This window comes from Choloepus didactylus, chromosome 4 (genome assembly GCF_015220235.1).
Source record: "Choloepus didactylus isolate mChoDid1 chromosome 4, mChoDid1.pri, whole genome shotgun sequence".
Classification (NCBI taxonomy): domain Eukaryota; kingdom Metazoa; phylum Chordata; class Mammalia; order Pilosa; family Megalonychidae; genus Choloepus; species Choloepus didactylus.
The window spans coordinates 172,679,429-172,694,138 of NC_051310.1; the positions used below are offsets into that span (position 1 = coordinate 172,679,429).

Here is a 14,710-nt window from a genome sequence, read left to right on the forward strand (position 1 = left end):
TCTTGGAGCTACTCTCTAAACTCATTGTTTGGGTAATTTCTGAAGGAGAGCATGTGCACAGATCAGTCTGCAAAGACTGAGTAAGGTGTGTTCTTTTTTTTTTTTTTTCTAATTTTTTTTGTTTAAGCTTCTGGAATTCAAGGTAAGCTATGTGATAACTCCAGATGGATACAAGCTTAAGGTACAGACCACTCAAAGTCTTAATTCCAGTACTAACACGTTAAAATAGCAAAATGTTCAGATTTCAGCAGATCACATGTAAAAAGAAACAGGAATTGATGGCCGGGGCAAAGGGGAAGATTAAAGCATTAAGAACCATCAGTGTGGAGGATCAGACCTGGATGATTCCAGACAAACATTTTTTTAAAAAATGGTCCTAAATCTGCTCAAAATATGCTCGAAGGAAAACATGGGGGCAAAGAACTGAGGGAAATAAGGAAAATGATAGATGAATGCAAAGAGAATATTAGTTAGAGAGATGGGAATTATGAAAAGGAACCAAACAGAGTTGAAGATCATAGTAACAAAAATTAAAAATTCCCTAGAGGGGTTCAACAGCAGATTAGAGCTGTCAGAAGAAAGAATCAGTGAACTAGAAGATAATAAAATTGAAATCATCCAGTCTGAGGAGCAGACAGAAGAAACGAGAAGTGAATAGAGCCTGAGAAACCTGTGGGACACCATCAAGAATACCAACATACGCATTGTGGATATCCCAGAAGAAGAAGAAAGAGAAAAGAGCAGAGAGAACATTGAAAAAAGTAATGGCTGAAAATTTCCCAAATTTAACGAATCACGTGAATATACGTATGCAAGATGCTCAGCGAACTCCAAACAGGATAAATTCAAATAGTCTCACACCATTCCGTGTTATAATCAAACTGTCGAATGACAAATATAAAGAGAGAATTCTGAAAGCCACCCCAAAGAAGAATGTGTCACTTATGAGTGAGAATCAATAAGATTAAGTGCTGATTTCTCATCAGAAAACATGGAGGCAAGAAGGCAGTGGAAAGACATATTTAAAGTGCTGAAAGCAAAAAATTGCCAACCAAGAATTCTGTATCTGGCAAAATTGTCTTTCAAAAATGAGGGAGTGATTAAGACATTCCAAGATAAGCAAAAGCTGAGGTACTTCGTTACCACTAGACCAGCCCTCCAAGAAATGCTAAAAGGAGATCTGCTGGTTGGAAGGAAAGGACACTAGACAATTGACTGAAGCCACGTGAAGAAATAAAGATCTCTAGTAAAGAGATCTACAGGATCTAAAAGGCAAATGCATAAAATGCGATGATAAATCAGGGGTTTGGGACTCATAATGTATAAACATGTAATTTATGACAAGTATTGCATAAAGGTGGGAGGACAGAGGGGAATAGTGATAATGTGAATATACTGTTGAAATTAAGTTGGTATTATAAAGGTGGGAGGATGAGTACAGTAATATGTATGTATACTGTTGAAATTGATTAAGTTGTATTAAAGGAAACAGGATTGTTATATATTACACCCCATTGATAACTACAAAGAAAATATCAGAGAATATACAGATTTGAAGAGACAGAAAGTAGGTCACTAGGGTTTGGGGTCACTAGGGGTTGTAGGTCACTAGGGGTTAGGAGTGGGGCAATGAGGAGTTAAAGTAGAATGAGTTTAGTATTTCTGTTTGGGGTGAAGGGAAAGTTCTAGTAATGGATGGCACCATAGCATGGTGAATATGATTAATTTCACTGAGTGGTGGTATGCTTGGGAGTGGTTGGGATGAGAAGATTTATGTTGTATATATGCTTCCACAATTTAAAAAGACAGAGAAGCTAAAGAGATAATGGTAATTAAATGCAATACATGGTACTGAATGGGATCTAAGAATGGTGGAGAAGCTCTAACTTTTTCTCTGAAAAATATTAGAAAGTGACTTGATCTGATTCTGAAGTCATTTCCAGAGTGAATTGGTGGACTGCACTTTACACTAATATTTATCCTGCTAGATGTTTGAGCTAGAGTTTCTTCACTGCATGAAACAGCACCTGGCTTAGCTACCTTGGTGGAGGTTAATTTCTCTGCCTCAAAGAGACCTTCAAATGGCTTGTGTGTCAGCTCCTTTTATTTTCATTCTCCTCCTTTTCACAGTAGCACATTACTTTACAGGGCTAAGAGATTGTTTCTGTCCTTCAGCAGTTTCTTAGTTAAGCAGGTTTCATGTTCTTCAGATCTTTGACAGTAACTTACTTAAAAGACAGTCCTCCCTTTTCTCAGAAGGCCTCTTGACTTCTCCTCTCAGCCTTTTCTTCAGAATTCCTGCATTTTCCCATAGAAAGGTTATTTAAGCTCCTTTCCAGAAAATCTTTAAGGCTGTCCTTACATTCCAGTGACTTGACTGTGTCTGCCTAGAAATTTTAGGTAAACTGATCTGACAACTGTCCATCCAGAGACCACTCACTTTGATGTAGCTCGTAAGTACCAATTATATGATGGGGAAAGTTGCAGGCTCTCCACAGCACATGTCCCACAAACACATACCATTTTACTGATAAGAAAACTGAGATCCACAAGGGTGAAGCAACTTGCCAGAGGGACAGAGCTAGTTAGTAACTGAGTGAAGACTCAGGCTAAACTCCAAACCATAGTACTTTCCCGTAAACCACAGTGTTTTCCAGTTAAAGTAGAGAGTGGCCAGAATGCTTCTCCTATCCTAGTTCTGCTGCCAGGTTTGCTACTCAGCACCACAGCAGTGATGTAAACAGGTGGGGGGCAACTGGCATATAAGCTTGGAGATGTCCCTTTCTGTCCTGTTGCTCTTTTCTTTCCTTGCACTCTGATATACAAAGAAGAAAAAAAAGAATGGAGGAAAAAAGTCTCACAAATACTATTTCACTGATATAACATATTTAGAATAAGCAAATTATAGAATCAGAGACTAGAATATAGGTTACCAGGGAGCTGGGTTGAGGTTAGGGAATGGGGAGTTAATGCCTAAATTGTACAGAGTTTCTATTTGGGTTAATGGAAAAGTTTTGGTAATGGATAATGGTTATGGTAGCACAATATTGTGTACATAACCAATAGCACTGAGTTATATATTTGAATATGGTTAAAAGGGAAAATTTTAGGTTGTATATATGTTGTTAGAATAAAAATTATTTAAAAAAGCATAGGACTGTACAAAACAGTGAACCCTAATGTAAACCATAGTTAATACAATTATAAAAATGTTCTTTCATCATTTGTAACAAATGTAACACACTTATGCAAGGTGTTAATAATAGAATTTTATATGGGAGCTCTATGTTTTATGCATGATTTACCCATAAACCTACAACTTTTCTAATAAATAGCATTTTAAAACAGAGGTAATGACAATTACATGCAATACATGATACTGGATAAGAACTCAGAAAGGAGGAGAAAAGGCTCAAAAATACATTTCTGGGACATAAGAAAAAATTGGGACATAGAATGTATGTTTTATACAGGCGTCTTGGAGATAACTGCAGATTCAGTTCCAGACCACCACAGTAAAGTGAGGCATGCAAATTTTTTGGTTTCCCAGTTCATATAAAAGTTATGGTTGCACTGTACTGTTGTCTGTTAAGTGTGTAATTGCATTATGTCTAAAAAAAATGTAGACCTTAATTTAAGAATATTTCATTGCTAAAAACTGCTAACCATCAGTATGAGCCTTTAATGAGTCACAATTTTTTTGCTGGTAGAGTATCTTGCCTCGATGTTGATGGCTGCTGACTCATCAGGGTGGTGGTGGTTGTAAGTTGGGGTGGCTGTGTCCATTTCTTAAAATAAGACAACAATGAAGTTTTGACTTGATTGACTCTTCCTTTCATGAAAGATTTCTCTGTAGCTTGCAATGATGTTTGATAGCGTTTTACCCATAGTAGAACTTTTTTCAAATTTGGAGTCAGTCCTTTCAAATCCTGCTGCTGCTTTATCATCTAAGTTTATGTAATATTCTAAATTCTTTGTTGTCATTTCAACAGTGTACAGCAACTTCACCAGGAGTGGATTCTATCTCAAAACAAAACAAAACAAAACAAAACACTTTGTTCATCTGTAAGAGGCAACTTGCAGGAATTCAGTCACATCTTCAGGCTTCACTTCTAATTATAATACTCTTGCTATTTCCACCACATCTATGATTACTTCCTCCAGTGAAGTCTTGAACCCCTCAAAGTTATCTATGAGGGTTGGAATCAACTTCTTCCAAACTCATGTTAATGTTGATATTTTGGCCTCCTCCCATGAATCACGAATGTTCTTAATAGCATCTAGAATGGTGAATCCTTCCCAGCAGGTTTTCAGTTTACTTAGCCCAGATCCATCAGAGGAATCACTATGTATGGCAGCTATAGCCTTTTGAAGTATATTTCTTAAAGAATAAGACTTGAGAGTCAAAATTACTCCTTGATCCATAGACTGCAGAAGGGATGTTATATTAGCAGGCGCAAAAACAACATTCATTTCATTGTACATCTCCATCAGAGCTTCTGGTTGACCAGGTGCATTGTCAATGGGCAGTAATATTCTGAAAGGAACCTTTTTCAACAGTGGGCTGAAAATATTTAGTGAACCATGTGGTCAACAGATGTGCTATTATCCAGGCTTTATTGTTCCATTTATAGAGCACAGGCAGAGTAGATTTAGCATAATTCTTAAGGGCCCTAGGATTTTTAGAACGGTAAATGAGCATTGGCTTCAACTTAAAGTTACCAGCTTCATTTGCCCCTAACAAGTGAGCCAGCTTGTCCTTTGAAGCAAGACATTGACTCCTCTTCTTTAGCTATGAAAGTCCTAGATGACATCTCCCAATACAAGGCTGTTTCACTACATTGAAAATCTGTTAGTGTAGCCACCTTCATCAGTTATCTTAGACATTCTGTATAATTGCTGCAGCTTCTACATCAGCACTTGGTACTTCACCTTGCACTTTTATGTTATGGAGACAGCTTCTTTCCTTAAACCTCATGTACCAAACTCTGCTAGCTTCAAACTTTTCTTCTGCAACTGCCTCACTTCCCTCAGTCTTCATAGAATTTAAGAGAGTTAGGGTCTTTTGCTCTAGAATAGGCTTTGTCACAAGGTAATGTGGCTGGATTTATCTTATATCCAGACCACTAAAACTTTCAGTCATAAACAGAGCAGTGCAACTAGTATTTGGAACAATTCTTACCATGTTACTGTGTCAGGCATAGTGCTTCACTTCTCTTCACCCCACTGGTTTTCTTTGTGTACCAGGCTTCTTCTTCTTCAGTAAAGTCATTTTTGATTTTGAAGGTCTTGCGAATCTTTCCGGGGTTTTCCCCTTGATTATGTTGATAATAGTCTTGTATGTAATATCAAGCAAATCCTTGATGTCTAAGTAGTTTGCAGCCAGAGTAAGTTAAAAAAAAAAGTGTTCCCTGGTCAACTTTCAGGAATTCTTGATCCCAAAGAGGAATATTGTCTGTATACTTTTCTTTTTTCTCATCATCCTCATGAGGAGGAGGGTCATCTTTGTGGTGAGTGCGCCGCTGAATGACCTTTTTCTTAAATATTGCTGCATTAACATTTGGTAGAGGAACTGGGTCATCATCTTCATCATCCATTCCCAAATCTTCTAACAAAGGTCTCTATAGTCACAGATTGTTTGGCTATTTTCACATCATTTTCAAATATCTCTTCTTTGTAACTCTGCAGCTTAATTGAAGGTGTGGCATTTGATCTCAAGGAGACAGTGGGCTGGAGGCTGGTGAGAATGGAGCTGCATCAGTACAAGAAGAAAAGGTGGAGAAAAAGGCCACTACCTTGTGTAGCCCTTGTAATTTCCTTTGAGAATTTTTCCTTTGCATTCACAACTTTGCTGTTTGGCCCAAGAGACCTAGTGCTCAGCCTGTGTTGTCTTTTGACATGCTTTCCTCCCCAAGCTTAATCATTTCTAGCTTTTGATTTTAAGTGAGAGACTTGTGACTCTTCCTTTCACTTGAAAACTAAGTAGAGGCTATTGTAGTGTTATTAATTGCCCTAATTTCAATATTGTTGTGTCTCAGGGAATAGGAAGGCCCAAGAAGAGGGAGAGAGATGGGGGAAGCAGTCAGAACACACACAGCATTTATCGATTAAGTTCACTGTCTTATAGGGTTGCAGTTCTTGGCTCTCCAAAACAATTGTAATAGTAAAATCAAATATCACTGATCAGACAAATAATAATGAAAAAGTTTGAAATATTGGGAGAATTACCAAAACGTGACACAGACACAAAATGAGCATATGCTGTTGCAAACATGGTACTGATAGACTTGCTGTATGCAGGGTTGCCACCCACAGACTTTCAATTTGTAAAAAATGCAGTATCTGTGAAGTGCAATAAAAGTGAAGCACAATAAAATGAGGCATGCCTGTATCAATGTTAAATTTCTCAAGTAACCACACTTCAGGTGATTATGTAAGTGAATATCCTTGTTCATAGGAAATTCACATGGAATTAAGTATTCAAGGAGTATGCTATGTGCAACCTGCTCTTAAATGTTAAGAAGACAGATAGATTATAGATAAGTAGAAAGAAGAGAAAGAAAAGAAAGATAGATATGGCAAAGGTGGCAAAATGTTAAAATTGGTGGATCTGGGTATCTGGGGGGGGGAGGGTTTTTGGAGTTCTATGTATGGGGTTTATATCATTTTTTGCAACTGTCCTGTAAGTTTGAAATTATTTAAAAATAAAAAGTTTAAAAGTATATATATTTAAAAAGTTTTCAGAAGGAGAATGTTTACCAATATTTAATTCTGCTATAACGTTATTATAAATGTTCATCAAATTTTAACAAGATAGAAAAAGGTTTCATTATTTTAATTATCATTGGGGAAAAGTCAACATAGTTTTTAGAAACCTTGGTTGTTTTTTTGACTATATCTCCCTACATGTTTGTTCTAACTACGGGAACTGAATGAGTTTCACATTGGCATCTGCTTATAGGATATTGCTTCATATTTATATCCTTGTGAAGTAACTTTTGTACATTTTATCCTCTTTATAGGAACAGTGTGAATACCAATTCCTTTTTGCAAAGTCAGCTATCAGTGTTCTTTTTCTTTTGGAGAAAAGTCACTTCTCAAGGTTAAAAAATCTTGCTTTTTCAAGTTTTAGCATATTGTACTGATTTTGAAGTAAGTTATTCATGGTTCAGGTGATATAATAAATGTTATTAAATCCAGACAGATTGAAGTTAATGTGAAGTTTAATCTTTAAGCATTAACTGAATGCTAGTGATATGGTTCATTTTTAACATATTTACTTGTAGTTAAATTTCTAGTTTTCTTCTTTTAACACCAAATGATTGATTTGCTACTCATAAGGAACATATTTGATAACATCTAATTTATCACTTCTCTTTTCCCTCCGAAAGGGAAAATTTGTTTGAATATGTTGAGGAAGTCCAGCAATATTCAAAAATATCATTGTTCAAATAAAAATTTTTGGTGATAATATTGATTAGGAAAAAATATGGGTAAATTACATGTTATGAATAGAAAGCTTCCCTTTTTAAAAGTAGGTTTTGTTAGGCTTACTGACTGAACCATAAGTTCTGGAATTTTAGTTTATTTTTCCACTAGGTGGAGCTGTATACCTATGATATTGCTCTATAGCAAACAAGGGAATATGATGAGATAACTGTAAGGTTAAATTTAAATAAACCAATTTATTAATACATTTAAAAAATTGTTCCATTACTTGTATAGCTGTAGGCAAAATATAATTTTATCCCTTTTATAAAAATGTTATTTACTAGCCATCTGTGGGGAATGTGTACAGCTGATTTTCTGGTAGAGTTGGTAAATTTCTGTTATATCCTTATATTTTTGGTTAGTACCCTAGTGGCCAAAAATGGTTTATCTTATACTTTCATTTAATATCCTAATGGTTAAAAAAAATCAAGATATTACAGTTGAAATAATCTCAAGTGCCTTCTACTTACCCATTTACCAGAATAACTGAAGTTCTGCATTCCCTTTGGTATAAACATACTGACCCATGCCCATGGTATACTTAGTGCTCAAGGCTTGTGATCTTTTCTAGATGATTCCTTGTCCACTAGTTGAGTTTAATGGTTTACTTAGGGCCAGTTGTGTTTTTATTTTATTCTAATTGTATTTGTGATCATAATTATGTAAATTTTTTAAATCTAAAAAACTAATGGAAATCTTATAAGAAGCATTCTTTCTATGGAAACTAAGTTGAATGTTTTGTAACACTCAGTAAAAGGTAAACTGCTAAAAATTATTACTATCAAATTAGGTGTAAGTGAGAAAGCTATGAATGACTGGTGAAAAAAAATCCTTAAGATTCTGCATTCATTTATGAGGCGGAAAGTGCTTAGAATTCTGTACAAAAGGTGCTTTTATTTAAAGATATAATTATAAATATACAAGTTTCACATTTTGGTAGTTATCACCAAGAAAGAACTCACCTGGGAATCATACTTGAAAATGCCAGAAATCAATGTCCTGAATGAAAGTTACTTTAAAGTTAAAATTTTTTCTTAATTTCTTAATAGTTTTAAAATTTGCTTCTCCCTTAATATTACTATCTTGCTATAATTTTTTTTGGGGGGGGTGGAGGTGATTAAAAAAAAATTTAATGCAACTTTATTAAGGTATTTTCACATACCAGATACTCATCCAAAGTGTACAGTGGTTCACAGTATCATCATAATATAGTTATGCATTTATTACCACAATCAATTTTTGAACGTTTTCATTACTCCCTGAAACATGGAAATATTAAAAATAAAAATAAAAAAAGTACACCCAAAATGTTCCATACCCCTTATCCCTCCCTATTATCTATTTATTTTTTTGTCTTTGTTTTCTAACTCATCTGTCCATACACTGGATAAAGGGAGTGTCATTTGCAAGGTTTTCTCAATTACACCGTCACACCTTAAGAGCTATATAGTTATACAGTCATCTTCAAGAGTCAAGGCTACAGGATTACAGTTCAACAGTTTCAAGTATTTGCTTCTAGCTATTCCAATACACTAAAAACTACAGAGAGATATCTATATAATGCATAAAAATAACCTACAGAATGACTCTTGACTATATTTGAAATCTCCCAGCCACTGAAACTCTATTTCATTTCATTTCTCTTCCCTCTTTTGGTCCGAGAAGGCTTTCTCAACCCCACAGTGCAGGGGCCACCTTATTCCCGGGAGTCATGTGCAACGTTGCCAGGGAGATTTATGCCCCTGTGAGTCATGTCCCACGTGGTGGGGAGGGCATTGAGTTTCCCTGCAGAGTTGGCTTAGAGAGGCCACATCTGAGCAACAAAAGAGGTTCTCTGGGGGTGACTCTTGGGCATAATTATAAGTAGGCTTAGCTTCTCCTTTGCAGGAATAAGTTTCATAAGGGCTAGCCCCAAGATTGAGGGCTTGACTTATTAAATTGGGAATCCCTAATGCTTGTGAGAATATCAGGAATTCCCCAAGTGGGGAAGTTTAATATTTCCACACTTTCCCCCAGTCCTTCAAGGGGGCTTTGCAAATACATATTTATTCTCTGCCCATATTACTCTCGGATGAATTGGGGCATCACTCTAACCTGTGCAAACCAAGATCTCACTCCCTATTCAAGGTTCCATATAGTTATGGTGTTCAATAAACTGATCATACAAGTTAAATTAGATTAGATGGTGTGCTACAGAAGATATACATTTTGCAACAAATATACATCTCTTCCTTTGGTATCACACAGAAGTTGAAGTTTTTAAACCACCTGCAATATCGTCCTTTACTCTTTAGTCTGATTTGCCTTAGTCCTAACCAGATTAGCTTCATTCATATGTCTAATTGAAGTCTGATCTCTTTTTCAACTTTTTTAACAGTTGGTTATAGCTTGTTTTAACTGGGTATTATTTAGAATAAAGCTAAAACAAAAGTATCAATAGAATACAAGTTAAGGAATCAATGTAACTTTTACAGGTATTTGGGTGGAAGAAAATAAAACTGTAATTCTTTATCAGAGGCTCCATTTATATATCCTAGTAAATCACATTGCTTTTTCAGTCTTAATTTTGAATAGGTATAAATTGTATCTATTTTTCTATCATTTCAGATTTTATGATTTGTTGCTGAATTGTTTTTTTAGCCAAAGGTTTTGAAATTTACTCCCTAAGTTCTAAGTCTTCTTCAAGGGAAAGTAGCAAGGGATCATCTTCCTCCAGATGTGGCAGAAAGGCAGTTCATGAATTCCTGTCTAATAGTTCTTTTTTTTAAAATGCAATTTTATTGAGGTATAATCACGTAACATACAATCAAAGTGTACAATCAGTTTTTCACAGTATTATCATATAGTTGTGCTTTCATCACCATTTTCAAACTTGGAAAAATTAAAATAAAAAAGAACATCCAAAACATCCCATTCTCCTCCCCCCCTTGTCCATTTACTTTTTTAAAATTAAGTTTAATTGAGATATATTCGCACATCCTACAGTCATCTACACTGTACAATCAGTTATTTACAGCACCATCATAGTTGGGCGTTCATCATGAGAATCAATTTTTGAACCTTTTCCTTACTCCAAAATAAAAATAAAATAAAAAAAGAACACCTAGATCTTTCCATCCCCTCCATCCCACCCTATTCATCTGATTTTTGTCCCCATTTTTCCACTCATGTGTCCATACACTGTATAAAGGGAGTGAGAGCCACAAGGTTTTCACAGTCACACAGTCACACTATGCAATCTACATATTTATGCAATCATCTTCAAGAATCAAGATCAGTGGGTTGCAGTTTGACAGCTTCAGGTATTTCCCTCTAGCCATTCCAACACATTAAAAACTTAAAGGTAGTATCTATATGTAGCGTATAAAAATACCCTCCAGAGTGACCACTCTACTTCATTTGAAATTTCTCAGCCACCAGAACCTTATTTTGTTTCATCTCTCTTCCACCTTTTGATAAAGAAGATCCTCTCAATCCCACAGTGCTGGGTCCAGGCTCACCTCCAGGAGTCATTTACTGTGTTGCCAGGGGTATTGACACCCCTGGATGCCATGTCCCATGTAGGGGGGAGGGTAGTGAGTTCACCTGCCAAGTGGGCTTAAAGAGAGAGGGGGCCACATCTGATCAACAAAGGCTCTCTGGGGGAGGGGGGGATTCCTAGGCACAATTATAAATGGGCTTAGCTCTCCCTTGCAGCAACTAGCCTCACAAGGGAAAGCCCGCAGATTGAGGGCTTGGCCCACTAAATTGACAGTCCTCAATGTTTGCAGGAAAATCAGCAAGAGCCCAGGTGGGGAAGTCCATCACTTCCACATTTCTCACAAGTTCCTCCGGGAGAGACCTGCAAAAACACTTGTACTCTCTGCCCACATCCTCTCTAATAGTTCTTACTTCCCTGCAATGGTAGATTACTATAATGTTGTGAGAACAGTTTCATTTTTTAAAAAGGTAGATTTTGTTTTCTTTGTTTATGGAAAGACTGTGTGACTAGGAAGGAGGCAGAAGGTCTAGATTTTAGTAGACCTCCTAGAACCTAGAACAAAAAAATATTTGCTGAATAAATAAATGAATGAATGGTTGTTGGTATTTACTGGTTGTGAACTCATGGCCTGGTCATTTAACCTCTCTTAGATCCTTATCTCTAAAGTGAGATTTATTAACTCAACATACATTACTTGAGTATTATGAGTCAGTAAAGACAATGAGAGATGTAATTCTCCTTCAAGATAATAAGATTGCTTAATTGGGAGAGACAAGTAAATAATTAATATGCATTGTGACTTGCTCAGATTGAGGTATGTATAGGTGGAGCTGGACTGAGGCATGTGGGAACCTGTAAGTATTGGTCATACATCCATTTAGTGGATAGAAGATTCAAATACTTACTTTTTCTCACTGGTTGAAGTGAACATTTCTGAGTAAAGTTTTGCATAACATTTTTCACTTCTGAAGTTTTTATTTTCATTTGTGAACAGTTTCTTGGGAAGCATATTCATGGGTTTCAAAATTAGGTAATAAGTATCCAGAACAGAGTTATGCATTGTTTTCAGATTTTTAACTGAGTGAAACTGTATGTGTAATAGAATGTCTAGGAATGGCTTAAAATTTCCAGGTAAGAAAAAAAGCAACACCTGAAAAAGTTAATTAATTGGTATGCTTACCTCTCCATTTACTCCCTCATGCCTTCCACCTGCCATCCTAACTGGCTTGCCTATATTTAACTTGAATAGAACTAGCACTTTATAATTTTGAGTTTTCCAGTTCATGTCTTTGGTAAATCTCATGACTTATTTAGGTTTTTTTAATCTCTCAATAAAGTTTGTTTTTAAATGCAGTTTTATTGTGATATATTCACATAACATACAATCCTTTAAAGTGTACAATCAGTTGTTCATAGTTGTGCATTGATCACCACAATCTTTCAACATTTTCATTACTCCAAAAAATAAAAATTAGAATAAAAAAGAACATCCAAAACATTCCATTCCCTTACTCCCCCATTGTTCATTTACTTTTTTTCACACTCATTCATTGTTTTTTTAACTTTATCAAAAAATTAAAAAAAAAAAACAGTAAAAAAAAACATACAAAACCAAAACAAAGGACTAAGAAAAAACAAATAATCTAAAGTAAATACGTTGCTTCTAACATGTTCCTACCCTACTTCAGGAAAATAAACAGACTATAACCTGACAAAGGAATAAGAAAAAGAAATAACCTAAAATAACTACATTTCTGCAAACTTGTTCTTACCATATCCCCCAGGAATTAACAAACCAGAGTTGTTCCTGAGCATTCCCAGAACATTAAGTTTACCCTCCATAACTTATCTGTTCTTATTAGATTATCGTTCCCCCTTTTACTATTTCCTGTCTATCGCTAGCTAGGTCCCCTATATTCTACAATATAAACCATTTATTTTATATTTTTCACAGTGTTCACATTAGTGGTAACATACAATATTTCTTTTTTTGTGCCTGGCTTATTTCGCTCAGCATTATGTCTTTAAGGTTCATCCACGTTGTCATATGTTTCATGACATCGTTCCTTCTTACTGCTGTGTAGTATTCCATCGTGTGTATATACCACATTTTATTTATCCACTCGTCTGTTGAAGGACATTTGGGTTGTTTCCATCTCTTGGCAATTGTGAATATTGCTGCTATGAACGTTGGTGTGCAGATATCTGTTCATGTCATTGCTTTCAGATCTTCCAGGTTTGTACTGAGAAGTGCAATTGCTGGATAGAAGGGTAACTCTATATCTAGTTTTCTAAGGAACCACCAGACTGTCTTCCAGAGTGGCTGTACCATTATACAGTCCCACCAACAATGAATAAGAGTTCCAATTTCTCCACATCCTCTCCAGCATTTGTATTTTCCTGTTTGTTTAATGGCAGCCAATCTGATTGGTGTGAGATGATATCTCATTGTGGTCTTAATTTGCATCTCCCTAATAGCTAGTGAAGCTGAACATTTTTTCATGTGTTTTTTGGCCATTTATATTTCCTCTTCAGAGAACTGTTTTTTCATATCTTTTGCCCATTTTATAATTGGGCTGTCTGTACTACTGTCATTGAGTTGTAGGATTTCTTTATATATGCAAAATATCAGTCTTTTGTCAGATACATGGTTTCCAAATATTTTTTCCCATTGAGTTGGCTGCCTCTTCACCTTTTTGACAAATTCTTTTGAGGTACAAAGGCTTTTAAGTTTGAGAAGTTCCCATTTATCTATTTTTTCTTTTGTTGCTTGTGCTTTGGGTGTAAGGTGTGGGAAGTGACCTAATACATGGTCTTGAAGATGTTTTCCTACATTATCTTCTAGGAGTTTTATGGTACTGTCTCTTATGTTGAGGTCTTTAATCCATTTTGAGTTAATTTTTGTGTAGAGTGTGAGGTAGGGGTCCTCTTTCATTCTTTTGCATATGGATATCCAGCTTTCCCAGCCCCATTTGTTGTATAGACTGTTATGTTCCAGTTCAGTGGTTTTGGGGACCTTATCAACAATCAGTCAACCGTAGATCTGGGGGTCTGTCTCTGACTTCTCAATTCGATTCTGTTGATCAATATGTTTCTCTTTGGCCCAGTACCATACTGTTTTGACTACTGTGGCTTTATAATAAGCTTCAGAGTCAGGGAGTATAAGTCCTCCTGCTTTTGTTTTTCTTTTTTAGAATGTTTTTAGCAATTCAAGGCATCTTCCCCTTCCAAATAAATTGGATGACTAGCTTTTCCAAGTCTTCAAAGTAGGTTGTTGGAATTTTGATAGGAATTGCATTGAATGTGTAGATCAGTTTGGGTAAAATTGACATGTTGATGACATTTAGCTTTCCTATCCATGAACAAGGAATATTTTTCCATCTTTTTAGGTCTCCTATTTCTTTTAGTAAAGTTGTGTAGTTTTCTATGTATAGGTCTTTTACATCCTTGGTTAAATTTATTCCTAGGTACTTGATTTTTTTAGTTGCTATTGAGAATGGAATTTTTTTCTTCAGTGTCTGTTCATTTAGGTCATTTCTAGTATATAGGAGCATTACTGATTTATATGCATTAATCTTGTCTCCCGCTACTTTGAAAAATTTGTTTATTAGCTCAAGTAGCTGTGTAGTTGATTTCTCTGGGTTTCCAGATATAAGATCATATCAACTGCAAATAATGACAGTTTGCTTGTTCCTTTACAATTTGGATGCCTTTTATTTCTTTGTCTTGCTGGATTGC

General features: G+C 35.7%; 1 protein-coding gene and 1 pseudogene across 8 annotated transcripts in view; one reads left to right on the forward strand and one right to left on the reverse strand.

Annotated features, from left to right (window-relative positions):
• The window catches only part of MIPOL1 (mirror-image polydactyly 1), a 521,065-nt gene that overhangs the window by 97,133 nt on the left and 409,222 nt on the right, over positions 1 to 14,710 (forward strand). The gene's annotated exons all lie outside the window — the stretch shown is intronic.
• LOC119533003 lies at positions 5,209 to 8,025 on the reverse strand (annotated as a pseudogene).